Below are 27,301 nucleotides of genomic sequence, written 5' to 3' on the forward strand. Positions count from 1 at the left end.
TCCTGGCAGAGGCTCTGCAAGTAGCTGAATTTAAGGAAGAAAGACCTGATCCCGGGACCCAGGGTTATTAATAAGTGTTAATAAGTGTTTGTCAACCCAGAGTTAGGAGCCTAACACCATCGGACCATGCAGGGCCATGGGACCATAGATTAGGGCCAGAGTATGCTGGCCTCAGAGAGAACCAAAATGTTTCTCAATCATTTCAGTACCGGGGCTGGAGCGATAGTACGGTGGGTAGGGCATTTGCCTTGCATGCGGCTGACCTGAGTTCCATTCCCAGCATCCCATATGGTACCCCGAGCACTACTCCTGAGTGCAGAGCCAGGAGTAACCCATGTGCATCATCTCCAGGTGTGACTCAAAAAGAAAAAAAACAACAGTATCAACTCTGTTTTTGACGTGCTTTCATTTACTTTTTTGCATCATGTCTATCATTGAGAAATCTTCCCGAGCTCCCGTGATGAGCAGCAGGGAAGAGTGAAGGGAGCAGAGATCCAGCCCCTCTAAGAGGGTCACTGGCTCCCCCCATCACAGTGCCCTTCCCCTCTGCTTCCAGAGAGAAGGAAGGAGCAAGCCCAGCCCCCAGATGGGCTCTAGGAATCAGGGCACTCCAAACAGAGCAAGCTGACCCAGGACCAAAGGTGGGTACGCAGGGAACACATGAGCCTGCCTGCCTCTTCAGGGTTAATTATTTTTGTTTTTTGCTTTTGAGCTACACTGGCAATACTCGGGGTTTCTCCTGACTCTGCACTCAGGGATCACTTCTGGTGGGATTGGGGGACCATGTGGGATGCCAGAGATCAAACCTGGGTCAGCCTTGTGCAAGTCAAGTGTCCCCATCTCTCCAGTCCCCAGGTTCGAATTGCGTGTGTGTTTTTGGGGGTGGGGAAGGGGCTGGGGGATGAACCCTGGGCCTCAACCAAGCAAAGGCAAGAGCTGTACTGCCCTGTCTTCAGGGATGTGGAGTTTTCCCAAGCAAGCTGGTAAGAGTTCTTACAGCCAACCGTGTGTGCGTGCGAGGTAAGAGGTAAGGTTTGGAGGAGGTGAGCATAAGCTAGAGAGAGGACAGGTGCCTGACCAGCAGGTGTGGAGGCTGGGCGATGAGGTGTGGACATTGACAACAGGAAGTGCATTCATGTGAACGTTTTGGAGATATTGATCAGGAAAAAGAAGATGGAAAGCATTTAAAATGGTGGGGGTGGGATAGAGTGCCCACAGCCAAAGGTGCTCAGGGCTTACTCCTGGCTCCATGCCTAAGGATCACTCCTGTGGTGCTTGGGGGACCATGTGTGGTGCCAGGGATTAAACTGGGGTTTGCCGTACACAAGGCAAATGCCTTAATCCCAGGACTGTTTCTCCAGCCCCAAAACCCATAATTCAACTGTCTTTTACACACACGTGTGTTCATATACCTCATATAGAGAGAGACTAGCAGATGTAGTTTTCTTCAAAAGTGAATCACTTAAGTGCGGTAGCTTGTAGCACTGTTGTCCCGTTGTTCATCGATTTGCTCTAGCGGGCCCCAGTAACGTCTCCATTGTGAGACTTTGATTATTTCTGTTAGACTTGTTGTTACTGTTTTTGGCATACCGAATACGCCACGGGTAGCCTGCCAGGCTCTGCTGTGTGGGTGGGATACTCTCAGTAGCTTGCCGGGATCTCTGAGAGAGACAGAGGAATCGAACCTGGGTCGGCTGCGTGCAAGGAAAATGCCCTACCTGCTGTGCTATCGCTCCAGTCCGTGTGGTACTCAATACAATGAAACAGAGTCTTATAAAGGAAGGCAAGTTGACTACATTACAACCTCGATGAAACTTGAGGACAAGATGCTCAGGGAAGTAAGGAGAAATACTGTACGACCCTATTTAGGGGAGGTCCCTCCAGTCGAGAAAGCAGAATGGGGTTGTCAGGGCTTGTTGGAGAGAAGCCAGCAGGTGTGGTAAGTGGCTCCAGTTTTCACTCTGCAAGATGCAGCATTCCAGCGACTGGAGCACCACCATGTAAATACACTCAACGGCCCTGAACCGGCTACATGGAAATGACTATGATGATGTGTGTTTCTCACTACATAAAAATAAGAAATATGTAATTGTTTTAGAAAAGACAGTGACAATATAGCTGCTAAAAAAGCATCTTCCACTTGTTTTTGTCTCATCTTCCCTTGTGAGATACTTCATTTCCACCAATATTTTCAGTGACTGCTGAGCGTTCAATTGTAGAGATCTACCATCAATTGGTTAACCTCGGAGAATTATTATTACTGTTTTCATCTGTATCGCAGTTTAGGTGATATGGTTACAATAACACTAACATTCATGGTCTTGATGTATGAAGTCATGGCACCTCACCCGAACCCGAGTGCCAATATACCCTCACCATGGTCCCTGTGTCACATCCAGCAGGTGATTCACTGTGTCACCCCCAGCACTGTGATGATGTCTGCACACAGTGACGCCAAATCACATTGGGGTGAGAGAACAAATGGACAATGGTAAAGGTCTGTCGGGATAAACACAGACTGGAGTTTGCTAAAACAGAGGGGATGGGGGATGGGCTCTCAAGTGGACTTAGACACACAGAAAATGTGGATGGGCCCAGGCCTCCCCTCCTTCCCTGCTACAGCTCTTCTCCCGCCTGCTCTCTCTCTCCCTTTCTCTCTCTCTCTCTCTCTCTCTCTCCCCCCCCCCCCCTTTCCTCTGTCCTTTCCCATCATATGAGTAGTTAGGTGGGGCCAGAGCAATAATCTGGTGGCTAGGGCATTTGCCTTGCATGCAGCCGACCCGGATTCAATCCCTGGCATCCCACATGGTCCCCCAAGCACCACCAGGAGTGATTCCTGAGCTCAGAGCCAGGACTAACCCCTGAGCACAGCTGGGCGTGCACCCCCCATGACACCAACCAACCAGACATAGCTGGGGGGGTCCCTGCGTCTGAAAAGGCTCCCAGGGTGTCTCTGATCCTTTGCCGGCCGCCTGCGTGCCTGGGGCTCTTCACAGGAGCTGCGCCTCCCCTGCTGCGTGCCCTCCGAGTGTTTACATGGCAGTCTCATACCCCGTACTCCCATGCAGTGAATACATCCACGGAGTCACTCAGTGAGCTTCCTGCACGCTTCCTTCTTGAGAGCTCAGCCTCTCATATGCAAATCTGCTCCCTGCTTCCACAGACAAGGGGGGAGGTGTTGCCAGGGCAACCAGGTGTGGAGACAGCTGGGTTCCACACAGAAGGGATGAGTAGGATTCTTCCTGAACTAAAAGAAAGGACTGTGGTCCCCCCCCCCACACACACACACACAGAAAGCAGAAAAGAATTGATTCCCCCAAGTGACAGAAATAAGAAAATAAATCCAAAGCATGTATTCAGGAATCCTTGGTGTGATCTGTCAGGACAGATTTGTCCTCAGAAGACACAGTCTCCCTTTTCTGGCCCCACTAGACTCTCTTCCTGTCTTGTAAGTTTTTAGACACTTTCCGGATTCCCCTGTTCCAAGCCAGCAGAACCCCCGCCCCCCGCCCCCCACAGCCCATGCTTATCTCCGAGGAACAGCACCTAGCACCTAGCACCCTCTGTTTGCAGAGCACACACACACACACACACACGTTCCATGGAGTCAGCATAGCTTCCGTGAAGTTGGCAAATACTTGATCCAAGTGTGAAGGAAGGAGGGAGGGCAGGGAAGACACCGCGGGGAGAAGAAAATATCCGAGTGGGCGCCGAAACAGGTGAGCCAGAGCAGGGGGCGTGGGGTGAGGTGTTTGGCTTCGAGAAGCATCTCCCACTGCGGGGCACGGGAAGGGGAGTCTTCCTCCTGGGGCCAGTGGTGCTTGAGAGACCGGCTGTGGTCCACAGAGACCTGGGCCAGGCTGACTCTGCACCCAGCTCAGAGACAGGAGCTGAGGGCTCAGGACACCGGCACGGAGGGTGCACCGGGCTCCCAGGACAGGGTGATGCTGAGGAGAGGCACGCGAGGCCCCTGCCCGGCCCCGTCAGGCCGTCTCCTGCCCCCGTGCTGCGGGGCTGCCTGGCTCCCGTGAAGGAGCACCCGCTCGTGGTGCTCCCTGGCCAATAAACCCGGGAGCTTTAGGCACCTTCGCTCTCGTTGGTTTTCGTGCCACCTGGATTCCTCCAGCTCCTCCAAGTTCCTGTAGTTTCTACGGCACGGCCAGGCCTGACGGAGCAGCTCAGCTCGGCTCCTGGCCCCCTGCCACCCGCCTCACGCTCCCGGCGCTGTCCAAGGTAGCAGCCTGGCAAGTGCTTTTTTCACCGTGGGCTTCACCACAGGCGAAGGCCAGGAGTTGTCGGCACTGCCTAGAGGCAGAGTGTCACGTCTTGCCAGGAGCCAGACGATGCAGCTGCTTGCCCTCCGGGAAACCTTTGTGTTTAGCGAAAACTGCACAGTTTGGGGGTGGGGATATGGCTTACATATGGCGAGGGAACAACCTGCCTTGCACGCATGAGGTCTGGGGTTCAAGTCCTGGCACCACCTAAGTCAGTGGAGAAAACCTCACTGAGAGCCACACCTGGATCCTTTAACTTGACCTTTATTGAGGGAGTGGGTGATGGGGATCAAACTCAGGACATCTTCCATGGGAAGCCAGAGGGCCCCCCTCCCCATCCCATTTATGTTTGTATCCACACTGAGAGAGGAACTGAGCCACATTTGGCTGTGCTCAGGGCTTATTCCTACCTCTGTGCTCATAGATTCTTTCTGAGATTCTTGGGGAACCATAAGTGGTGGCAGAGATCAAACTGGTGTTGGCCACATGCAAGCAAGAACCCACTGTACTATCTCTTTGGTTCCAAGTTATCAAGACTTTTTATAAAATTTTTAAAAATTAAAAAATAAAAAAAATCTTAACTACAGTGTAGTTCTTTAATTGCACATTTGAATACTCAGTAGCTAGTAGAAGATCGTCCAGAAGAGCATAGTTTTTTTTGTTGTAGTTTTATGTTTAGGGCCATACCTGGCAGTGCTCAGGGCTTACTCCTGGCTCTACAATCATGAATCATTCCTGGCAATGCTCAGGGGACCATATGGGGTGCCGGGGACTGAACTGGGGTTGGCTACAAGCAAGGCAAATGCCCTATTTGCTGTATTATTGCTCTGGCCCAAGAAAGAATATTTCTACCATCACAGAGAATTTCACTACATTTGCTAATAAAAACTTCTGCCTTAGTTACATTTGCTTTTTGCCAATCGTGGGTAAAATGTGCCTTGTGCTCTGCAGTGGGGGAGCAAACTGAATCCTTGTTTCTTCTCAGGACCCACAACTGGGTGAATGACAAGGGCCACTCACAGCCCTCTTCAGGAATGGTGACGAAAAAACAAACTCCGCTCTGGCAGGCAAAAGCTTTTCTGAGCAGTCCCATTTCTTGGGTTAGGGTGGCTTCCTGGCTTTTTGACTGTGACCAACTGTAAAAAAATTACATAAGTTTTACACCCTCATCCAGTATCACTGTCACTGTCATCCCGTTGCTCAACGATTTGCTTGAGCAGGCACCAGTAACATCTCTCGTTGTGAGACTTACTGTTACTGTTTTTGGCATATCGAATAGACCATGGGTAGCTTGCCAGGCTCTGCCATGCAGGCAAGATACTCTCAGTAGCTTGCCGGGCTCTCCGAGAGGGGCGGAGGAATCGAACACGGGTTGGCCGTGTGTAAGGTGAACGCCCTATCGCTCCAGCCTATCGTTCCAGCCCATCATGCAGTATATCCATTTTTATATAGAAAGAACTTTATGAATTTCCAACGTAAATTCAAGGTTTTACAAATCAGTAATCATCCTTGAAACACACTCTGTGTATTTAGTTTTTGTAAAGTTTCATCTGAACAAATTAACACATGTTTTCACAGCCTTGGAGGTGTGTGGTTTGAAAAGTCATTGGTTTAAGAGAAGTTTTGGACTTGAAAGTTAGCACAGTGGGTAGGGGGTTTGCCTTGCATGTGGCCTATGTGGGTTTGACCCCTGGCACCACAAACAGTCCCCGATGCAGCACCAAGAGTGATACCTGAGCACAGAGTCAGGAGCAGCCCTGTGAGCACTGTCAGGTGTGGCCCCAAACCACACACAGACCCACAAAGATACAAGTTATCTACACAAAATGGGACTCAACTTCCTGCTGGAGGGCTGAAAGTCAGCTAGACAATAATTAATAGGCCACCCTGTGATAGGCAAGGACTATATCCGAGGCACTGTGTTAACCTTGCATAAAAGCCCATGAAGTAAGTACCGAGATCTGTGGAAGCTCTCAGATATTCTGCTACTCTCCAAAGTTAACCCACCAATTTCCGGGAAGCTGGGAAAAGACACAAGACTCCTAGGTCAGAGGACATTTTTACTCAAAGCTCAGCATATACTCGACTGTGATGCAAAACATCAGTGACAGACCACACAGGGCGCTGGGACCATAGGCTCCACCACCCTACACACTCTACACACTCATAAACACAGCAGGGCATGCGCCACATACGCCGTCCCTGTCAGTAGTCTATCATATACAATACCACCATTTGGGTTTGTCTAATTACACAACTATGAAATCACACACCGAAAGACGCATTTCTCAGGACGTGTCCCCTTCATTAAGAGACGCTGGCTGGTTGATTGCACTATAAGGAGACTGACAGATTTCTTACACTGATTTTCCATTTCTAATTCCCACACACATACCCAAGAGGGCCACGTGATACCTGCATATTCCATGAGGAGTGCCACTGAAGAGGAAGTCAAGCTTAAAGGACTTGAATCTATTATAATACATATGTGTATATATATATATGATTTAGCTTCTGAGAGTGGCATTATTTCTGGGGTCCAACACTGTTTGTTACTTAAAGAGACATTTAGGAACAAAAGGGTAGTCCCTGTGTCTCTCTGTGACAGGCTGAAATGCAAGAATGAACAGAGAACTGTCTTCCACCAGTCGAAACTGTGCTCATCTTCATTTTGAACTGATGAAACAACGGCTGAGAAGGGATTTAACTTATTCAAGGGTACAGAGCTAGTGACCTAAGCCGATAGAAAAGGCACCTCCTTTCACAGCCAACAGACAGGGCAAAAGGAACAGAATTAATTCATTCATTTCATCACTCAAAAGTAAAATTCGGGCAGACAGCAATTACTATCTATAAGTATAGAAGAAGCCACAGTCCTTATATTTTCTTCGGTGATCCTGTGGGAGCAGTGTGTGTGCATGAAGGACAAACAACTTTTCCTATGATGCACCTACACTAGTTGAGATGCTCAGCTTTTCAAGCTCAATGGGCCACATTCCAACCTCTCTGCAGAGTCTGCACAGATGCGGTCCCAGGGAATACGTAACTTCCAGCTGAAAGGTGGCTGGCCAGCTTTTGTTTGTTTGTTGATTTCAAAGCTACACCAATGATGCGCAGGGGTAACTCTTGACTCTGTTTTCAGGAATACTCTTGGAGGTGCTTGGGGGACCGTGTGGGATCCCAGGGATCAAACCCCGGTTGGCTGTGGACAAGGTAAGTGCCCGCCCCACTGTACTATCTCTCTAACCCCTGTCTATTTATTTTTAAATATATATAGCTTTTAAGAAAATAGTTTACTAACCCCCATCCTCAAAACTTTTGGCAACCCAATGGGAAACAAAAGATTATGTAATACAATTTGTACACTCCCAAGTAATAATTATTTCATTGGAAAGACAAGACTAAAATAGGACCAAGTGAGCCAAGAAGGAGAAATATGGAAGTGAAGTGAGTCGAGGCTCAATTTCAGAGTCCTGGAAAATGATCCTAGAGACACAGGGCTGAGAAATAATGTAAAATATTCATAGGCTAAACGTACAACGGAATGGATGCATCATCTCATCTGACTGTGGTCGTACCAGGCAAGGCTCTCAGAGATAAACGCAGTGACTCCCAGCAGCTTTCCCAGCTTTCAGATGCTCAGCAGATAGCCGCTATCAAGAACAATCTGCCTTCATTTCCTCTGTGACAAAATGGATGAATAACTGTGTTATTAGTAAGGAGGAAGAAACAGCAGTGGAGGGAGTTATTCAGGGCTAGAGATCGTGATGTCACAAAAATTGTTCAACAGTTCACACATAATTCCATTTCTGGAGCTACCATTTGTTACTGTGTGAGTGAACAATTACTTGGTTCAGTTGCCTTGTCTAAATAGAAAATCATATCCAAAAATGAAAAAGAAGGTGGTATGCCACTCTCGGATCACAAGAGTATCCTATCCCTAATCAGTTAAAGGGACGTTTTGTCCTTGTTTTTGTAAGCATACACATACAATCATGTGTATGCTAACTCTGGCATAAGCTATAACCCACTTCTTTTCATATAAATTAATTTCTTGCCCTGTATAAACTCAAGTGTTCATAGGAAAATACCAATCAAAGTGTTAAGAAAAGACCATTGGTTTTCTTCGTGCTACTCAGTGCTAAAATCACAGAGAAACAAATAAGCTTCTCATGAACACTTGTGTGATCATTGACAAGACTGAAGAAATTTTCAAAGCAACATACTTTTGAGGCCTAGAGAATGTGGAAAGAAATATGTGCAAGGAAGAAATACTCCCATCCATCCTATCCCACTACATCATGATGGTATATTTTAGTTACTCGTTCCTATATTTTAGCATAAATAGAAGTTCTAGCATAAATATAATTTAATAATCCAAGGAGAAATGTTTCCAGAAGAAACTCCAGGACAACTATGTGCTTGAATTCAAATTCAGAAATATTCCAAGTTCAATTTAAAAAAATGTTTCTTCGAGTCAGATTGTTTTACGATGACATCTTGACATCTAGATTCCCACCGTTTAAGTTCTTTTAATAGCAGACGTCATCCTTTCTCCTAGCCGCCATCCAAAGCCCAGAGCCTTGATTAAGAATCACAAGGTTGGGGCTGGAGCCATCCTACAGTGGGATCATTAGCTACTTAGGTGGGGGGTGGGGGGGAGGGGGGTATAATGGGGTGCTTGGTGGTGAAACATGTGCACTGGTGAAGGGATGGGGGCTTAATCATTATATGACTGAGACTTAAACCTGAAAGCTTTGTATTTTTTTTACGGTGATTCAATGAAATAAATTTTTTTTTTAAAAGTTAGTCTTGCATGCAGCTGACCCGAGTTCGATCCCTGGCACCCCATATGGCCTCCCAAGCAAATGCCAGGGGTAATTCCTGAGTGCAGAGCCAGGAGTAATCCCTGTGCATCACCGGGTGTGACCCCAAAAGTAAAAAACAAAACAAACAAAAAAACCCAATCACAAGGTTGGAGCTGGAGCGACAGCACAGCTGGTGAAGTGCCTTGCACACAGCAGACTTGGTGCGACCCCCAGCACCCCACACAGTCCCCGGGGCCCACCGGGAGCCATCCCTGAGAGCACAGACTCTAGGAGAGTAAGTCCTGAGCCCTGCCAGGTGCTGCCTCAAGCCGAACAAACCCAATTACAATGACGGGGTTGTCTAACTGGTCTTTTTTGTGTTTTTTTTTTTTTAAAAAAAACGATTTTGTTTTCTCTGGATGAAAGAGGGTTTCTGCAAATCCTCCGGCTGCAACATTGCCTACAGAACTCACTTGGCTTATCAAGCCCTTCAGAAGAAAGAAGCCACGAGTGTCCAGCAGTCAGGTCTGCTGCTACTGTCCGCGGCCCAGGATGGCAATGGGCTGACGGGACATCATGAGCCTTGCCCCACAGAAAACCCATTTAGCTGCACAAGCACTTCCTAATACTCCAGCTTTGATTAACCCCCGGAAGCCAGATCAGTCCCAAAGCTCAGCTGGGCACAGGCCAGCGTCACTGGAGATGGAGCCCCCCCTGGGTGAGCCGCCCACACTCGGGGGGTTCCCTCGGTGCTCCCTGTGTGGCTGTGACACTGACCCTGAAGGTCCACGTTTTCAGTGCCACGTGGACTGACGCTCCTGAACGTGGTGACTCTAAGAGCGTGGCCTCACGGCTGATCCCCCCATGTTTTCAGAGAGGGCGTCTGAGTGTGGCGAGCTCAGTGAACGCCTCAATGCCCCGTGTGAGACGGAGGGAGAGCAGAGAGGACGGAGGAAGACACAAGCGATCAGTGCCAAGCGGGATTCAAACTAAAATGATTTAGGCCGCTTTCTGTGCTTTGTGCCGGAATTGAGCACACATTCATCTTCTTTCACACTTTGCCTGTTTGATGCCAGAAGAAAATAAAAACTCAGGTCTGGGAGATGGTCCAAAGGGCCGATACTCAATTCCTGGCACCTCGAGTCTCCCTGAGCACCAAGCCAGGAGTAATTCCTATCTTGCACCTCTGCACAGCTGGGTGTGCCCAATCCCCTTTTCCCCCCAAAAAAATTAAGTTTCATACCCCACCTCACGGATCTGCTCCTTCTGTAGTTCGTACGGCACAGAAGCAAGGCTGGAGGCCGGGGGGGCTGAGGCCCCGGGCACAGCTCCCTGCCCACCTGCCCCCCCCCCAGGGCTCATCATAACACCTTCCCTTCTCGCAGGTCAACGAAATGAAAACTGTTCTTAAAGTCTACTGTACTAACCAGTCCAATGAAAAAACAAAACCAGCAACACCCATTTTAGCCACGTACAGTTTCCATTTAGGCGTTACAACTCCCAACTAGCCTGTTACAAACTACGGCCCTGGAAGATACTAGTTTGGCAGCTCAGTCACTTTATGTGTACAAAAACAGGAAGAAATCTATTTGTTACCAAATTAAATGTGCGATGAATAGCAAGGCATTTGGAGGGTGGGGGAAGCTTCCTTGATCACAATCGAGAGGGGCTGAGGGGTCACTCAGGTGGCTCCTGGCTAACCAGACCGGTAGCCCACGGAGAGGACTCGAGGATGCAGTGCTGGCCACAGCCGCTGTGTTCAGGGGCCCTCGCAGTGCGGGACGCATGAAACATTTAGACATGACACCTTTCATTTGTGCAGGGTCCCTACAAAGAACGCTCTCCTCACCCCGTGCTCTCTCCCGGGCCAGGCGATGATGCAATTTTGGGAGGCATGTCATGTTTCAGCATTCAGCCCAAACCCGTTATCATTCATTATAAGTGTGTCTCGGGGTTAAACGCCAGCACGGAAGCCGAAGGCTAGTTTTCTCACTGCCATACTTTGTCACGATTGAAGTGACGGTCCTGAAGCTCGGTCTAGGCTCGCCTGACAGCATTACTCGGCTTGCAGTGTCCTCTCCAAGGCACCTCACCTCACCCCTTGGCACTCCACAGAGGGGCTGCTGCCGGCTGAAACAAAATAGCGATCTCCAGGTGTTTTCCGTCTACGAGACACAACCTCTCAACTTTTCTAACAAGGAAAAGTAATCATGGTGACGTCCCTGCTCTTCTGTGGACAAACGCCACCGCCCAGGGATGGCTTATATTTAGTCTATGAAGAAACACTGAAATCTCCTTCAGAACAAAAATGGGTTTTGCTTTTTAGATTACACCGGGGGGTAGTAAAGGCAAGATTTTTCAGCCTCAATTTTAAGGCATTTCTTTTTGTATGAAATTCTTAAAATAACATGGTTTTCCACGTATTATTAAAAATACATCAGGAGGCATTTATTTAGTTGGGAAGTGATTTGGAGGGGTGGGGGGAAAAGCACATCATTCCGAATGTAACAAAATGAGGGAGATGTCTAGGCTGGACCGTGTCTGTTTGGAGTCTACACATTAGACTATTTGTCCCCATTCACTGCAAACCATATTGCAGAAGTTAGGAAGGGGACAGGAGGGGAAAGGGCAGGGATAGAACTCTGGTGGCACCATCAGCAGTCTCGGGAATGTTCACCTTTCTTTGGGCACCAGGATGCCCAAGCGTCCAAAGACACTGGCTTGGGGCTGGAGCAATAGCACAGCGGGTAGGGCGTTTGCCTTGCACGCGGCCGACCCGGGTTCGATTCCCAGCATCCCATATGGTCCCCTGAGCACCGCCAGGAGTAATTCCTGAGTGCATGAGCCAGGAGTAACCCCTGTGCATCGCCGGGTGTGACCCAAAAAGCAAAGACACTGGCTTAGCGCCATTAGCGGGGGCGCAGCCAGTAGATTCCCTCTCCCCCGCCAGGAGCACTGTGGCCAGCTCGTTCCTGCACTTCTGTAGTGCTGGGCGGCACCGGCTCGTACGGGCCTGCTGCTGTCCATCTAGGGCTGTTCTCACATTACTGCAGGGGTGGGCTCCGTCACCTGATGGCCCAGGGTCACGTGGACGCCGTGGGCAAGAGTTCCTGCGGGCTCAGGCGGCGCCTGCATAAGGCCTTGTTGGAAGAAACCACCAAGCACTGGCCGGGCGTCTGCCCTGAGCTCGTGACCCCCGCACAGGGAGCTCACCTGGGACCGACTGATCCACTTTCATTCATTTTTGGCTTTGGTGCCACCTCCGGCGGTACTCCTGGCACTGTGCTCAGGGACCAGATGCAACGCCAGGTCAGCTGGGTGCAAGGCAAGCACTTCCCCGCTGTACTGTTTCTCCAGCCTGCGACCTACATTTCTCGGCTGTCATGTTCTGTGTCTGTGTAGACACAGAGCGAGGGTGAGCATCAGGGCCGAGTTTCACAGCATGACCCAGCACGCGTGCGTACAGGGCTAACACGAGCACCATGAATACAGGCTGTAAGCATTTCTTGCTGTCAAAAACGAAATTCATCTGAGCGCCTTGAAAGATCCTAGTGGCGGGGCCAGAGCAATAGCGCAGTGGGGAGGGCGTTTGCCTTGCACACGGCTGTCCTGGGTTCGATTCCCAGCATCCCATATGATCCCCCACGCACCGCCAGGAGTAATTCCTGAGTGCAGAGCCAGGAGTACTGTGCATGGCAGGCTGTGACCCCCAAAGCAAAAAAAAAAAATCCTAGAGACTTTGTCCCACCATTCATGAGTCGGGGAGCACCCACCCACCCTAGCTGAGAGAACGGGGCTCAGCGGAGCTGCAGGAACAAGAGCTTCAGAGAAAGAAAGGAGTGGGCAAAGGAAGTGACGCTGGGCAGAGACCTGCCTGCCAGCCGTTATTGCAGTTACTTTCTCTAGGAAATGGCCCGGGTCTGACTGGCAGATTGCCTAACCCGTGCAGACCAGGCACTTCCTGAGCCAGTGCTTTCTAGGAGAGACCAAAGTGTGGACGTCTGGGGCCTGGGGGAGGTGCTGGGTGTGACCCCAAAAGCAAAAAAAAAAAAAAGATCCTAGTGGCTTTGTTCGACCATTCATTAGCCGAGGAGCTCTATCTGGGGCCGTCGACTTTGTTTTCAACACCGCAGGCGCGGTGGAAAGCTCAGGGGTGAACTGAGTGTTGCTGGGCTCAGTACCACCACTGGCCCTCCGCCCGAGGTCTTGTACTCACTCTACAGGGGAGAGTCGAAAGCTTCCTCCGTGACGAGTCACCCTCACTCAGGGCAAGCGGAGAGATCCTTCCTGCTCTACAACACATTGCATTTTATTATTAAAAAAGATTTTTAAAGCATGTTTTGTTTTTTGTTTTGATTTTTTGGGTCATACCCGGCAATGCTCAGGGGTTACTCCTGGCTCTGCCTTTAGGAATTACTCTTGGCAGTGCTCAGGGGGCCATCTGGGGTGCTGGGGATTGAACCCAGGTGGGCCATGTGCAAGGCAAACTCGCTCCTTGCTGCGCTATCACTCTGGTCCCTTGATTTTATTTTTTACTTCTCATTGTTGATTTGGGGCCACAGCTGGCTGTGCTCAAGGAGCACTCCTGGTGGGGCTTGAAAGACCAGGTGGGATGCTGCGGATCTAACCCGGGTTGGCCATAGGCAAGGCAAGTGCCGTATCCATTGTGTTATTGCTCTGGCCCTTTGATTTTGGTTTTTAAAATTTTCATCTTTGCCTATTAAATTGACTTCATAATCCAAGACACATGCCTTGACAAGACAAATTATTCAAGAAAATGTTGGGCCAGAGAGATATGCCTGCAGCCAATCCCTAGCTTGTTCCTGGCATGAGTGGTCCCTTGAGCATCCTGAGTGTCGGCCTGGGGTACGGGCACTGCCGAGGTAGCCTGGGCAGTCTTCAGCACCGTGGGGCCTCACCATGAATCACCAGTCTAGGTGGACCCCCAGAACTCCTGAGCACTGCTTGGGAGGCCCTCCTCCCAAAGCTGGGAAACATTTACAATAAAAAGGAAGGTAATTCAGGGACTGGAGAGATGGTACGGTGGGTAAGGCACTTGCCTTGCATGTGGACTGACCTGGATTCCATCCTTACACCCAAATATATGGTTCCCAAGCCCCGCTAGGTGGAATCCTGAGCACCAAGCCAGGAGTAATCCGTGAGCACCGTCAGATATGGCCAAAAAACAAAATAAAAGACACCGGGTGGTGCTCAGGGCTTACTCCTGGCTCTCTGCTCAGTGCTCACTCCTGGTGGTGCGCAGCGGACTATATGTAGGGGGGAAGGCAGGCGATGTCAGCACTTTAATCCCTGTACTATCTCTCCAGCCCCCAAAGAAAATATTTTTTAAAAAAGATGGTATTCTGGAAATTCACCATCAAGGGATACTTTATTCCACGATTACGGGTGTCAGAAGTGGCACATATCCTTCTTAGATGTTTATGGTTCAGTGAAGTCAGACTCTGGCCTGCTTGGGCTCAATCAATCTGCGGCCTCAGGGTGACATTTCAGTGCATTTCATGACTCAATTCTTCCACAGTTCTATCTGCGCTTTAATGGGACCTGCATTTACAGAGAGAGCTGGGCTGCCATTTCACCTTGTAAAGGGATAATCACATTTGTAAACTAAAGGTAAATCCAAGAACAGTAAACTAAAAACAATTCTAATTTTTTCCTAAATATTGCCCTCCCCCCCCAAAAAAAAATAAAACCACACTACTTGGGTCCTAGCCATGAGTCAGCCACCTCAGTTGCCTGAACATTGCCTGGAGGGGCCTCGAGTCCTCTGAGCACGGCCTGGAGTCCCCGCCCCACCCCCCAAAGTGCTCCTCCTGATGGTCAAAACAATGTCTGTAATCAAAGCAAATTATAATTTTCTAATTATGGATTTAATCAAAGCAAATTAAAAACCTGAAACTCATGGCAGGTGCTAAATGACACCCCATTTTGATACTGGCGGGTTATTTTTCAAGTGGATTTGTTCACCCCTAAGGACTGAGTGAGGGCATCTCGGGTTGAAACCAAAGGAAAGAAATCAGACCAAAAAGGTCTGAAGGCAGGGGCAGGGCCCTCGCCTTCCTTGAGGTGGTGCAGAGGGGCGAGGGGTGGGGGGTGGGGGGGAGAGGCACGAGGCAAGGATGGGTGAGGCGGGAGGGGTTACCTGCCAGACTTTAATTCCCTGGGACTTCCTACCACCACAACTGTCCCTCCTTCTAAACAGCTGAACTGGGCCAGAGCTATAGTACAGCAGGTGGGGCGGCTGGTTTGCAAGTGGAAGACCAGAGTTTGAACCCTGGCACCCCAGATGACCCCCTGAGCCCCACCAGGAGTGACCTGAGGACAGAGCCAGGAGAGAGCCCTGGTCACTGCCAGCTGTGGCCCAAATCCCACACCCTTCAAAAAAAAAAAAAAACAAACAAACCTAAACCCAGGATAGAACAGAAACAAACTCAGAATATATGATTCTATAACAATGGAGAGCAAATAATTATCCCATCCGAAACGTAGATACATGCATCTAAATAACGAGCGATGCCAGTTTTTTTGTGGTCAGTGGGCCCAGAATTTCTAAAAGAGAGATCGGGCTCACTTCAGGGGCCAAAGCGGTAGTACATCGGGGAGGGTGTTTGCCTTGCACGAGGCTGACCCAGGTTCAATCCCCAGCATCCCATAAGGCTCCCTGAGCACCTTTTGCGCGCCAGGAGTAACCTCTGAGCATCTCTTGGTGTGACCCCAAAACAAAAAAAAACGTTAGAATTGATCTCTAGCATAAAACACCACCTTCTTCAGGGTAAAGGCAAGTGTTTTCTCAAAACCATAGGATTGCAATAAAAATTAAGGTTACTCTGCAACATGACTCCATAGGACCACTCTGTAATTTTAATTCTTGGCTCAATCAGTGTCAATATCCATTTTCTTCTTTTCCTTCTAAGAAACAACTATGTTCATTGTCATCTCTGGAAGAAATGGGGGAGTCCTCAAAATCATCAAAATTAGGGACTAGCATAGTAACTCAAAGAGGTGGGTCTCATGCCTTGTACTTCAGTGCTGCAGGCCTTATTCCAGTCTTTCTGGGTGAGTCCCTGGTGCTGGGGCCCTCCACCCCCTGAATCACAGGGCTCATACAGCGCCTCAGAGTGAGGCCAAAGCATGAAACCCTCAGGCCTGGACCAGGTTGAGTATCTGGGACAGCCCCTAGTCTCCCAAGCACCTTAATCAACAAACCATAAAAGTCAGTTTCCCTATTGCACTGGACATTTCAAGCATTTAGAGTCACACGTGGTCCGTAGTCACCCTAAGGGTCAGACAGCAGAACGTTTCCATCCCCAAAGCCAACTTACCGGCCAGCACCCATCTAGAGAAAGGCCACTGAGAGACGCCAAGAGCTGTTCATTCATCACGTGGGAAAAACATTCCAAAGCCCTACCTAACAGTGCTGGCTTGATTTTGAGAATTCTGGTGATAGGAGGATGTTGAATTTAAGGCTGTTGGCAACGATTCTGTATCTCAAAATATTATTCCAACTGGCCTGTGTAAAATCTCTTGGCATGAAGACTTTCGATTGCAACAAACTGTCTTTCAACATTCAAGCATGATAACTGCAACCTGGCAGAATTCCAGTAACTTAGGAGCTCATTTGAACAATTTATGAAAAAAACAAAAACAAAAAATATGGCACCATCCGCTGCAGGAAATTAAAAAATTATTGTTCTATTACATAAAGGGGCCAGAGAGCTAGCTCAAAGGGCTGTGTGCAGGGCTCTGCTCTCGGGAAGCCTGTGGGACCCCCAGCACGGCACGGACGCCTGGAGTAGCCCCTGAGCAATGCTAAAGACGGGAGGAAGAAAACAGCCACGTCTCGTACCCCCAGCATAAGGAAAATATTTATTAGGCACCGGGAGTAATAAATCAAAGACTTGGAGCAAATCTCTCACTCAGCCTCACCGAGAACCTAATCAGCACTGCGGAGAAGATTCTGGGTGTCACAGACCCTGCGAGAGAAGAAGGAAAATTCTTGGCGAGGGGAAAGACAGAGAGACAATGCGTTATCGTGTCGGTGTCTGTCTTGCTTAATCAGTGACTGAACAGTTCCCCAGTGGCGAGATTACAGCGAAACCAAGCGGGGAAGATTCCAGGGACTAGCGGCTCACTCCTGTTTCCTGCTGGCAGTGCTCAATGCTGATCCGGCAGCGGGGAAATAAAGCAGGAGTCCAGTGGGAAGCATGTTCTCAAGCCCTTCCCAGCCAGGTTCCCCTTCCTGCCTGTTCCCTTCCAGGGACTGGCCCATAGGTCACACGCCACCATCCCCCATTTAAGTGATGGGCCCCTGATAGCTCCCCGGGAATATTCTGGGGGCCCACGGCGTGGGGGGGGGGAGCAAGTGACCCCGGGTGAAGGAACACTGGTCTAGAATATAAAGCAAAGGGCGATCTTGAGCATCGCAGAGCCAAGCGAGTGAACACGATTTGCCAGGGCTGTCACCTCGTGCTTAGCTCTTCAACAGCCCCTACACACAAGGAATGATCATGTTTCTGCAAAGCGAAACGCAGCACAGGAAATATTCCACCGAGCAAGCTCTCCCTCCTTCAAAGCAACCCGCGAACGACTTTTGATGAGAAATGCAGGAATTAACTTTTGCTCTAAAGACACTCCGGTTGTTGATTTAAATAATCCAAACAGATTGCCGTGGCAGATTAACAACCACTTCCCAAATACTTGAAAAATATTTGCGTAGGGCCGTAATAGCTACCGACAGCTATGACTGCTAGCCGAACTTCTTGATCCTTTCATTTCGCAGGCCATTTTGATCATTGAGTCAATGATGACACAGGGCTGGGGAGACAGCTCAACAGGCTTTGCGGCAGGAGACCCAGGCTCCAGCCCCACGTGGTTCCCAAGCACTGCCAAGAGTGACCCTTGAGCACCGAGGCCCCAGTTATTTTGTGGGGAGTAGCCCCTCCCCCAGGTGTGTACATCAAATTCAAATTCCTATGTTTATGCCTTGAAGGCTAAACTCCCGTTTCCACTTCCCGAAGAGATCAGAGCTGCAGTCACTCCTGCAAGGAGGGGCTCTTGGCCCGGGGAGTGAGGCTGTAAAACCCTTTGCAAATATCACCTTTATGACTTCAGCACTATTTGTTCCTGGAAGAATTTAAATAGATCAACCTATTAGCTGCTACCTGGGGGTGGATACAATATTCACATGCCGGTCTCTCCTTTATTCAGCGCAGGACAGAGTTAGAACCCGGCCTTAGACAAAAATCTGCGGGCGATTCAACGGGGGAACCGGCGTCGCCGCAGCTCTCATTAGCATTTAGACGCTGTTCCGGTCAGAGACCCGAGAACTTACGGAGAAAAAAAGCCACACACACACACACACACACACACACACACACACACACACACACACACACACACACAAGCCAATATGCTCGTCGGTGTCTGCGGCTCCCTGGGAAGTAGCAAGTTGGAAGGGGGGCTCGCGCGGGGAGCGGGAGGGCTCCCCGGGGGGCTCCGTGGCCCCGTGCTCGCCAGCCTGCCTGCCGCCAAGCCCGGCTGCCGGTACCGTGGCACGACCCGCTCCCCCACGCCGGCCGGGCCAAGCGTTGGCAGCGCCACCAGAAGCCGTGGGGGGCTCGGGTGGGCGCAGGCGAGCAGGACACGCAGCCGAACCCGGGCGAGCCTCTCCTCCGCCGGCCGGCTGCTTCGGGGTGCAGCAGCCCCGACACCCGGGCTCTCTCTCCCGTCTCCCCAACACCCAAAGCGGAACACTTTTTCTTTCTTTCTTTTTTTTTTTTTTTTTGCTTTTAATCTTGCAACGCACGGTCAGAGCCCGCCCCCGCGGCGCTCCCCGGAGCAGCCCGAAGCCCGTGTGGGTCCCGGGAGGGCGCGGCGGGCCGGAGCGCGGGACGCAGAGTCGGGGCGGCGCGCGGGGCGCGCACACGCCAAGTTGGGGGGGCGCCCTCCCGGGGGTGCCCGGCCGCCCGGCCCGGCCGGACCCGGCGGCCACCGGGAAAGGGACCCGCGCTGGCCAGAGACGCCCGCAGGCCCGGGCCGGGTCCCCTCGGGCCGGAGCGCGCCCCATCAATAACAAAGGGCCTGGGGACCGCGCCTGGGGGGGGTGGGGGGCCTCGGCGGGGCCGGCACGCTGGGGGGCACCCGGGCCTGGGAGCCCTCGCTGGGGGTGGGGTGGGGCGCCTGCGGGCTCCCGGCTGGCCCTGGCACCCGGCAGGCCCCTGCGGGCGCCGCGCCTACCTGATCCGGGCTGCGGGGGCGCCTGGCGGGGCTGCACCGGCGGCGGCGGCGGCTGCAGTGTCGGCGAGCGGGGCGCTGCCTTCAGGAAGGGGTGGGATCTGCCCGCCCGCCCCCCGCCTCGGCCCGGGGCCCGCCCCCGACACCCCCCCGGCCGGCGATCGCCCCGCGGGGCCCCGCACCCCGAGCGCGGCGGGCGGAACCGCGGCCCGGCGGGGCCCGCGGCGGCGGGGGGCGGAGGGGCGCGTTGGCTCCGCCCGGCCCGCGCGCGCGTCCTCCCGCGGGCTCCCCGCCGTGCCCGGGACCCACGCCCCGGACCCCGGCCTCACGCCCGGTGGCCGCCGCCGCCCCCCGCCGCCCCCCGCCGTCCCCGCCCGGGTGGCACCTTGTCGATGACCTCGAGCGGCCGCGCGGATCCTGGAGCCCCAGCGCCGGGGACCGCACCTCGCCGCCGCGCGCTCCGACTCTCTCTCGACGTGGCGCACCCCGCGCGTCTCCCCGCGGGGGTCCCTGCTCTAGGGGAGGGAGGTGGGGGGACCGGCAGGTGCTCCTGGCCACACCTCTGGGTTCCTTTTAGGGGGTGCTCCCCAGCACGGTCCCAAAGCTCCAGTCCAAAGTGGCATTGGTGGCCCTTGTCTAGCCCGTGAGTTTTCTCCTGGCTGTTAAGGCTGCGATTTTCCCTCCCTCCCTTCTTCCCTCCTTCCCTCCCTCCCTTCCTCCCTCCCTCCTCTCCTTCCTTCCCTGTTTTTGGGCCACACCCAGCGGTGCTTAGGGATCACTCCTGCCTCTCTCCGCTCAGGAATCACACCTGGAGGTGCTCAGGGGCCCCTTACGGGATGCCGAGGAGAACCCGGGTTAGCTGCAAGCAAAGCAAGGTCCCTACCTGCGCCACTACCTCTCCGAGACTGTGTTTCTCTAGCCCGGGGACCTCGTGGCACCACCTCAAGGAATGGCTGCTACCCCCATACAAACAAAAGCGTCATGTGAAGCTGGAATCCAAGAGTATGTGCCCTTAGCCAGCAGCGTGTGTGTGTGTGTGTGTGTGTGTGTAAAGGGACTGTAGTCTTCATTCCATTCTCCACGTGGCTGTGTGACCCCCCTCAAGTTAAAAATGACCATTTTTAATTCCTCTTCCAGGAATGAGCCGCCTCTCTGACATAAAGCCCCTCACACACCAAGCCGGACTATTGATGCCATGCCTTTCGGACAGGACTTCCCGACCGAGACCTTCCTGCTTATTCTTTTGGAACTTCTGGAACCATCCAAACAAGCAGTGTTCCTTCTCAACTGTTTCATCAGAATCACTAGTGAGGATTGAAGCACACACACACACACACACACACACACACACACACACACACACACACGACAGGAGAGATAGCATGGGAATTAAGGTGCTTGCTTGAGGCCCAACTGGATTAGATTTCTGGCACCACCTGCTTTTTCTTTTGGTTCTCAGAGCTCACTCCTGGCTCTGCACTCACAGATCACTTCTCTCAGTACTTGGGGAAACATACGGGGTGCTGGGGATTGAACTTGGTCGATCATGTGCAAGAAATGCCCCCTACCCACTGCACTATCCTTCCGGCCCCCTGGCACTGAACATCAACCCTCCCCTCCCCCATTGCAGGTTCTAAGCAGCATGGGGTCCCTGGGCATGGGGTTAGGGGACTAGCAGGTGGTCCCAAGGCCTCTCAGCACTGCTTGGGAGACCCCGAATGCTGGTTCACCTCAAACCCCTTTAGTCAGAACCTGGATTAAGGTAAAGGTAGGGCCGATGCATGTAAGTATTCTGATCAAGAGTTACAGGTGACTAGATCACCCCCTCTCTTGGGAATGGGGTCCCTGATTTGTGAAATATCCTTACTTTTCCTTTTTTTCTTTTCTATTGGATGAGTCTTGAGAATTCCTGTGCTGTTTAATTGATTCTTCACCTTGGTTAGCCCCGCTCTTGGGGGGGGGGGGGTACTCAAGTCCTATTTAGAAGACTCCAGGGACTGCTTTCTGGGGACCCTCAGCATGACAGTTCAGTGTTGACTTGCTGATGAGGGGATGCTCAGGCCGAGTAGTGCTCGGGGTCACAGGGCCATCCCTGGTGTCGGCGTGGGCACTGGCGCCCTGTGAACCCTCTTTCCTACCCTCCGCCCCGCCTGGCCCCTTTTGGCTTTAAGAAAGCAACTCAAGTGTGTAAGGACAGCAGATTCAGTGCCATTTGTCAGCCGCATGAAATCATTGCTACCAACATCTCCAAACTGTCCATCCGGATAAACCCGGAGAGTGAAATAAATGACAGCGCTGACAATGTATTGGCGGCTGAAATATTATGTTAGAATGCGGGCCGTGCAGGCGTGTGGACTGCTGATTCTCTAAATGTCACGAGCGTTCCCATGAGTCTTCAAGAGAATGGAGGACAGAAACCCACTGTGCTTTTCTCTTCCTGTGATTGGCTTTGGTATCCCACCCATTAACACGGATACTCGATATGATTGAAGGTATTTCAAATTTTAAAGCGTGTAAGAATCCGAATCCTGGAACTGGTCAGCATTAAGATTGAAATGAAACCTGTAACGTTCCTCTTGTGTTCTACAATGATCTATTAACGGTTCCAAAATGGCTTTCGTTGGCAAGGAAAGAGTCCAGTGCCGAATGGAGAGGGTTGCAGGCAGGAGAGAGATGCCGCCACTCGTTTTATGGGGCAGCATAAAGACTCTCCAGGGACATAATCATTCCCAAGGCCACCGGATGACGCTGCATGATTTGACACTGTCTTGTGCCTCATCTGTGACCCACATGCTGAGTCTGAGCTGGGGTGGTGACTGCTTTGATGGACACGAACTGTCACCCCACTGAAGTGACCACAGCACGTTTAGAATTGCAAAGAAATTCTATATTCTCCTTCATTCCCTTTCTCTTGGGCAGCTACCTTGTTGTTGCCTATGGTTCAGGTCACTTCCTTGATTTGGTTGGAAAACAGACTTCAGAAGGTGTAACTGGAAACCAGAGAGAGATCTCAGTGGGCAGAGCGGGTGCTCCTCTCCCTGGCACGATCATCTCTGAGCACCCCCAGGAGTGATGCTGAGCTCTGCTCTGAGGAGGGGCCAGCCCCTAAACACCCCCAGATCTTGCTCCTAAAAGAAGTAGCACCCCCTAAAGGGTGCTGCCAGGGGGTCCTGCTGCTTGTCGAATTGTTATGAATCATGAGAATTGTTTTTGAATTCTCTGTATCACACAATCATTGCAACCCTTTGCCAACCACCTAAGATTCAAGTTATCGTTGATAAACAACAAGCCCACATACCTTGTTAAAAGGGCATTTGACCTTGGCCTTTGATCTCTATCAACATGGACTGAAGAAAGTCAACCTCAGGGAGAGGGGAAAAAGAATTAGAGAAGGAGGGCACATTGGGCATGGGGCATTCGGTGGTGGAAGGTGGATTTTACTTCCTCCTTGACAGAAGCCCCGGATAATAACTGTCAGCTCCTCCCACTTTTGCAACAGCGGGTAGAGTACCCAGAAGACTTGCAAAGGACTGACCTCGAAAGCTCAGCAGGGCCGGGCCTGGTTAGTACTTGGATGGGAGACCGCCTGGGAATACTGGGTGCTGTAGGCCTTAAAAAAAAAAAAAAAAGACTGGGGCTGGAGCGATAGCACAGTGGGTAGGCGTTTGCCTTGCACGCGGCCGACCCGGGTTCAATTCCCAGCATCCCAAATGGTCCCCTGAGTACCGCCAGGAGTAATTCCTGAGTGCAGAGCCAGGAGTAACCCCTGTGCATCTCCAGGTGTGATTTAAAAAGAAAAAAAAAAAAGACTTGCAGAGGGGTGTCCCCTGTCCTCCTCACTTTCCTGGGGTATCAAGGGGAGTGATGAGAGGAGGGTGTAAGTGTTCCTGCCCCACACCCCCACCCAGTCCCCAAAGGTGAGGCGAGGGGCTCTCGTGTCACCTAAGTGGAGTGAGGGCTTCAGGCAGATCTGTCTCAGGATTGTCCCTGCAGCCTGGCAGCGAACATGGAGGGGCGGCGTGAAAGGCCAGGTGGGCTGCACGCAGCGGGGTGGGGCGGGGGCATGGTTGGGACAGGGAGGCAGGCGGCCTGGGAGGGGACTTTGTCCTGCCAGAGAGGACTTTCTGGAGAGGTCAGGACACCTCTGGGAGAGCCGCCAGGGGCCCAGGGGAGGAAGCAGAGAAGCCGGCCGGGGAGACACCCCGCGGGGCTGGGCTGGAAGCCGGGCCGACAGCCCTCCAAAGGGTCCGGGGGGACCTGACAAGCTGGCGAGAGTCACTCGAGCACCCTGTGCTCTCTCCCATCCCCGGGGGGGGGGGGGGGGATGCGCTGGCCCAGGTGTGGAAGGCTGAAGAAGCTTCCAGAGGGGGAGAAATGGAGGACGCCCACCGACTCATACTCCACCTTGCACTGAGCCTGGTGATTTGTTTTCAAACGCCAGCACGCTGTGCAGGTATATTTACTGCGGCTCTCGAACAGTGAGTGCTTCTCCATCCGAAACGTGGTGGTGGGAAGGTGTGACGGTAGCGGGCTTGGTGTTTGAATAGTACATGTAATGAAATAGTGTGCACTACTTGATCAAATTAAAAATTTTATTTTATTTATTTTATTTTTTAATTTTTATTTTTAAAAATTTTACATTTATTTATTTATTTATTTTTAAAATTTATTTATTTATTTATTTATTTTTAAGATTTATTTATTTATTTTCAAATTTTATTTATTTATTTTCATCTTCGAAAATTTATTTATTTATTTTTTTAAATTTATTTATTTATTTTGCTTTTTTTGGGGTCACACCCAGCGATGCTCAGGGGTTATTCCTGGCTTTGCACTCAGGAATTGCTCCTGGCAGTGCTTGGGGGACCATATGAAATGCTGGGGATCGAACCCAGGTCGGCCGTGTGCAAGGCAAACGCCCTACCCGCTGTGCTATTGCTCCGGCCCCGAAAATTTATTTATTTTTTTAATTTATTTTTTAATTAGTGAGTCACAGTGAGGGTACAGTTACAGATTCACACATTTTTGCTCTTGTTATTCCCTCATGCAATGAAAACTTTTATTTTGAAATAAAAGTGTTTCTCACGGAAGGCAGCCAGAGGGGGCCAGGATGGTGCTCCGTGGTGAGAGGACTGGCTCGGCCTCTGTGAGGCCCCGGGTTCGATCCCCAGCACCACAGGGAGGGGAAGGAAGCAGAGGGCTGTGCATTATGATCCAGTACCGCAGGTCTGCATGTTCGCCTTGCTTGTGGCCAAGTGGGTTCACTCCCTGGCACCCCGTACGGCCCCCCAACCAGGAGTGACCCTTGAGTGGAGTAAACCCTGAGCACTGCAGGGTGAGACCATGAAACCCCACACAGTGCGCTCCTCGAAGTTGGTTATTGCTCACCAATAACCCAGGAGGCAGGTGTGGCCAGGCAAGACGGAAACGAATAAAGCAGTTTCAGACGGCACCAGGAGCCGCTCTGGGATGCTCTATTAGCCCCGCACCCTGGCCCCACGCATTCCCTGGTGTGGCGACACTTCAGAGAATGTCACACTGGGGCCTTTTCCCGAACCTACAAATAAACACTAGGTGTCAGTCCAGCGGCCCCGGGTGAGTGTGTAAATAAGGACTCAAACTCCCTGCCAGGGAGCCGTAGAGGTGAGGGTGCTCACTCTAAGGATAAAAAAGGGGATCGGAGGAGGCAGGGACACACTCGGCTCGAAACGCTCCTGGGAGCTTCTACTAACTGGCTGCCTGCAGCGGTTTCCTCATCTTCCAGGGACAGGGACTAGGGACGAGGTCTCCCGGCCAGAGAAGCACGTGGTTTATACGGCGTGTTCTTTGCTGTCAGGCTGCGCCCACTGAGCGGGCAGCCCCAGCCCAGATTACTCAGGACTGGACACCTGCGGTGCTTTGTGTGTCTTGTTGTTGTTATTGTTTGCTTTTTGGGTCACACCCAGCGATGCTCAAGGGGTTACTCCTGGCTCTGCACTCAGGAACCACTCTTGGAGGTGCTCGGGGGACCCTATGGGATGCTGGGGGTCGAACCCGGGTCAGCCGTGTGCAAGGCAAAGGCCCTCCCCGCTGTGCTATTGCTCCAGCCCCATCTGCAGTGCTCTGACAGAGGAGGGGAGCGGAGAGTGTGCAGACACAGCCAGCCACGCACAGGGGCGCCTTCTGGAGAGCAGCGCTCGGCTGACGTGGCTGGGATTACCTTGGTGACTGTTTCCATGTTGTGTGCTTGGCACGGAGAGTTGGGGATCCCCGAATCCCCGAGCTCGGGTCTGTGTTCTCTGGAGTTCTGGGGCATTCTCCCTGCTGCCTTCCGCCTCCTGTGCAACAGCAGGGTTGCAGACAGGCCTGTGACTCAGTTCTCCGAAAATTCCCTCTCACCCGAGCTTTTCCTCTTTGCACTCTGGAATTGTTTGGCTGCAAGACACCGAGCCAAATAGGGTGAACAGATTTCTCTCCCCCTCCAGTCAATCTGCTCTCCTTGGACCTTGTGCCAACGTGCATTACCTTTATGGAATGCATTCATTATTTATTTGGTTTTTTCAAAATGCCTTCTAAACCCAAGACCTAAAGATTCATCATTTTCTAGAACAATCTTCTTGCCTCCAGTAACAGGGGAAGGACCGAGATCATTTTCATGAAGCCTTTGAAGGTTCAAGCTAAGAACTGTGATGTCATTCCTAGCCCCCAGCTGTCCCTGCCTCCTCCCTCAGACCTAGCCGGGATCTAGCACCTTGAGACTTACCCTGGATCCAAACAGGGGTGTCCAAACTTTTACTTTTGTACATAGTGTCTAAACACTGCTGCCCATTCCCTATCGGTGGTTAAATATTTAAACTCCACCTCTCCTTACTGAAAATCATCTTCTAGAATTCTCTCTGCATCTCTCTTATACACAAGCACTGTTTGAAGATGAATTTTCTCATATTTCCAAACTTAACTCCACCGTTATTATATTACTCTTCGCTCTTCTCCCAAGATTTTCCTCTCTTGGGCAGGAGGATGAGAGATTCTTGGCAGTGCTTGGGAGACATGAGGTTCTGGGGAGCAAACCTGATTTGGATGCTCGCAAATCATGTGACCCAGCCCTTCGCGCTCTCTTCCCTTCCCCCAGGATTCTCTCGCTTGACATGTGAGCAGGGTCAGATCTTCCCCCTTGAAAAATTTCTATAGATCCTGTTTGTATTTTCCTTCAGGCTTCTATTTCATTATTTCCCTTCCTGTTCATGAGACATCTCTCGAAAGCTTAATGTTTCCTGTTGGCCTCTTCATTAGTCTCTTATTTCGTTTCATTTTATTCTCAGCCCCAACAATCTGGATTCTACACCCATTTCTGTTCATAGTGGGTGCTGATTGGCTTTGGTATCCCATCCATTAACACGGACACTCAATGTAATCGAAGGTATTTCAAATTTTAAATCATGTAAGAATCCGAATCCCCGGAACTGGTCAGCATTAAGATGAAAAAGAAATCTGTACCATGTACCATTCCTCATTTATCCTACAATGATCTATTAACGGTTCCAAAATGGCTTTCTTTGGCAAGGAAAGGGTCCAGTGCCCAATGGAGAGGGTTGCAGGCAGGAGAGAGATGCCGCCACTCGTTTTATGGGGCAGCATAAAGACTCTCCAGGGACATAATCATTCCCAAGGCCACCGGATGACGCTGCATGATTTGACACTGTCTTGTGCCTCATCTGTGACCCACATGCTGAGTCTGAGCTGGGGTGGTGACTGCTTTGATGGACACGAACTGTCACCCCACTGAAGTGACCCTAAATGCTGACTTCCAGCACCACATTCCGTGGCGTGCTGAGTGGGCACCTGCCCATCCCATCCTGCCCACCCTTGTGATCCAGAGCTGTGGTCACTGTGTTTCCCTCCTGCTCTCCGCTGGAAATGCCCACTGCACGGACTCTCTTGGCCTGATCCCGGGTTTTCAGCGAGCTCCTTCCCTCCAGGTCTCGTGAG

At 51.4% G+C, this 27,301-nt stretch overlaps 1 protein-coding gene and 1 long non-coding RNA gene across 4 annotated transcripts in view; one reads left to right on the forward strand and one right to left on the reverse strand.

Annotated features, from left to right (window-relative positions):
• TMEM150C (transmembrane protein 150C) overlaps window positions 1–19,859 on the reverse strand; it is an 84,648-nt gene extending 64,789 nt beyond the window's left edge. The window contains exon 1 of one of the 3 annotated variants that reach the window (XM_055140076.1): window positions 19,719–19,859. The gene's annotated coding sequence lies outside the window, so the exon portion shown is untranslated. Of the gene's footprint in view, window positions 1–19,336; window positions 19,543–19,718 lie in introns of those variants that run through there. The other 2 variants (XM_055140074.1, XM_055140075.1) reach the window with 2 other exon arrangements.
• Window positions 19,860–19,878: 19 nt separating this feature from the next.
• On the forward strand, window positions 19,879–20,607 carry LOC129405069 (uncharacterized). The gene is made up of 3 exons (XR_008630281.1): window positions 19,879–19,976; window positions 20,133–20,335; window positions 20,471–20,607. It is a non-coding gene; the product is annotated as an uncharacterized LOC129405069 (long non-coding RNA).
• The last annotated feature ends 6,694 nt before the right edge of the window (window positions 20,608–27,301 follow it).

Source organism: Sorex araneus, chromosome 5 (assembly GCF_027595985.1).
Source record: "Sorex araneus isolate mSorAra2 chromosome 5, mSorAra2.pri, whole genome shotgun sequence".
Taxonomy (NCBI): Eukaryota; Metazoa; Chordata; class Mammalia; order Eulipotyphla; family Soricidae; genus Sorex; species Sorex araneus.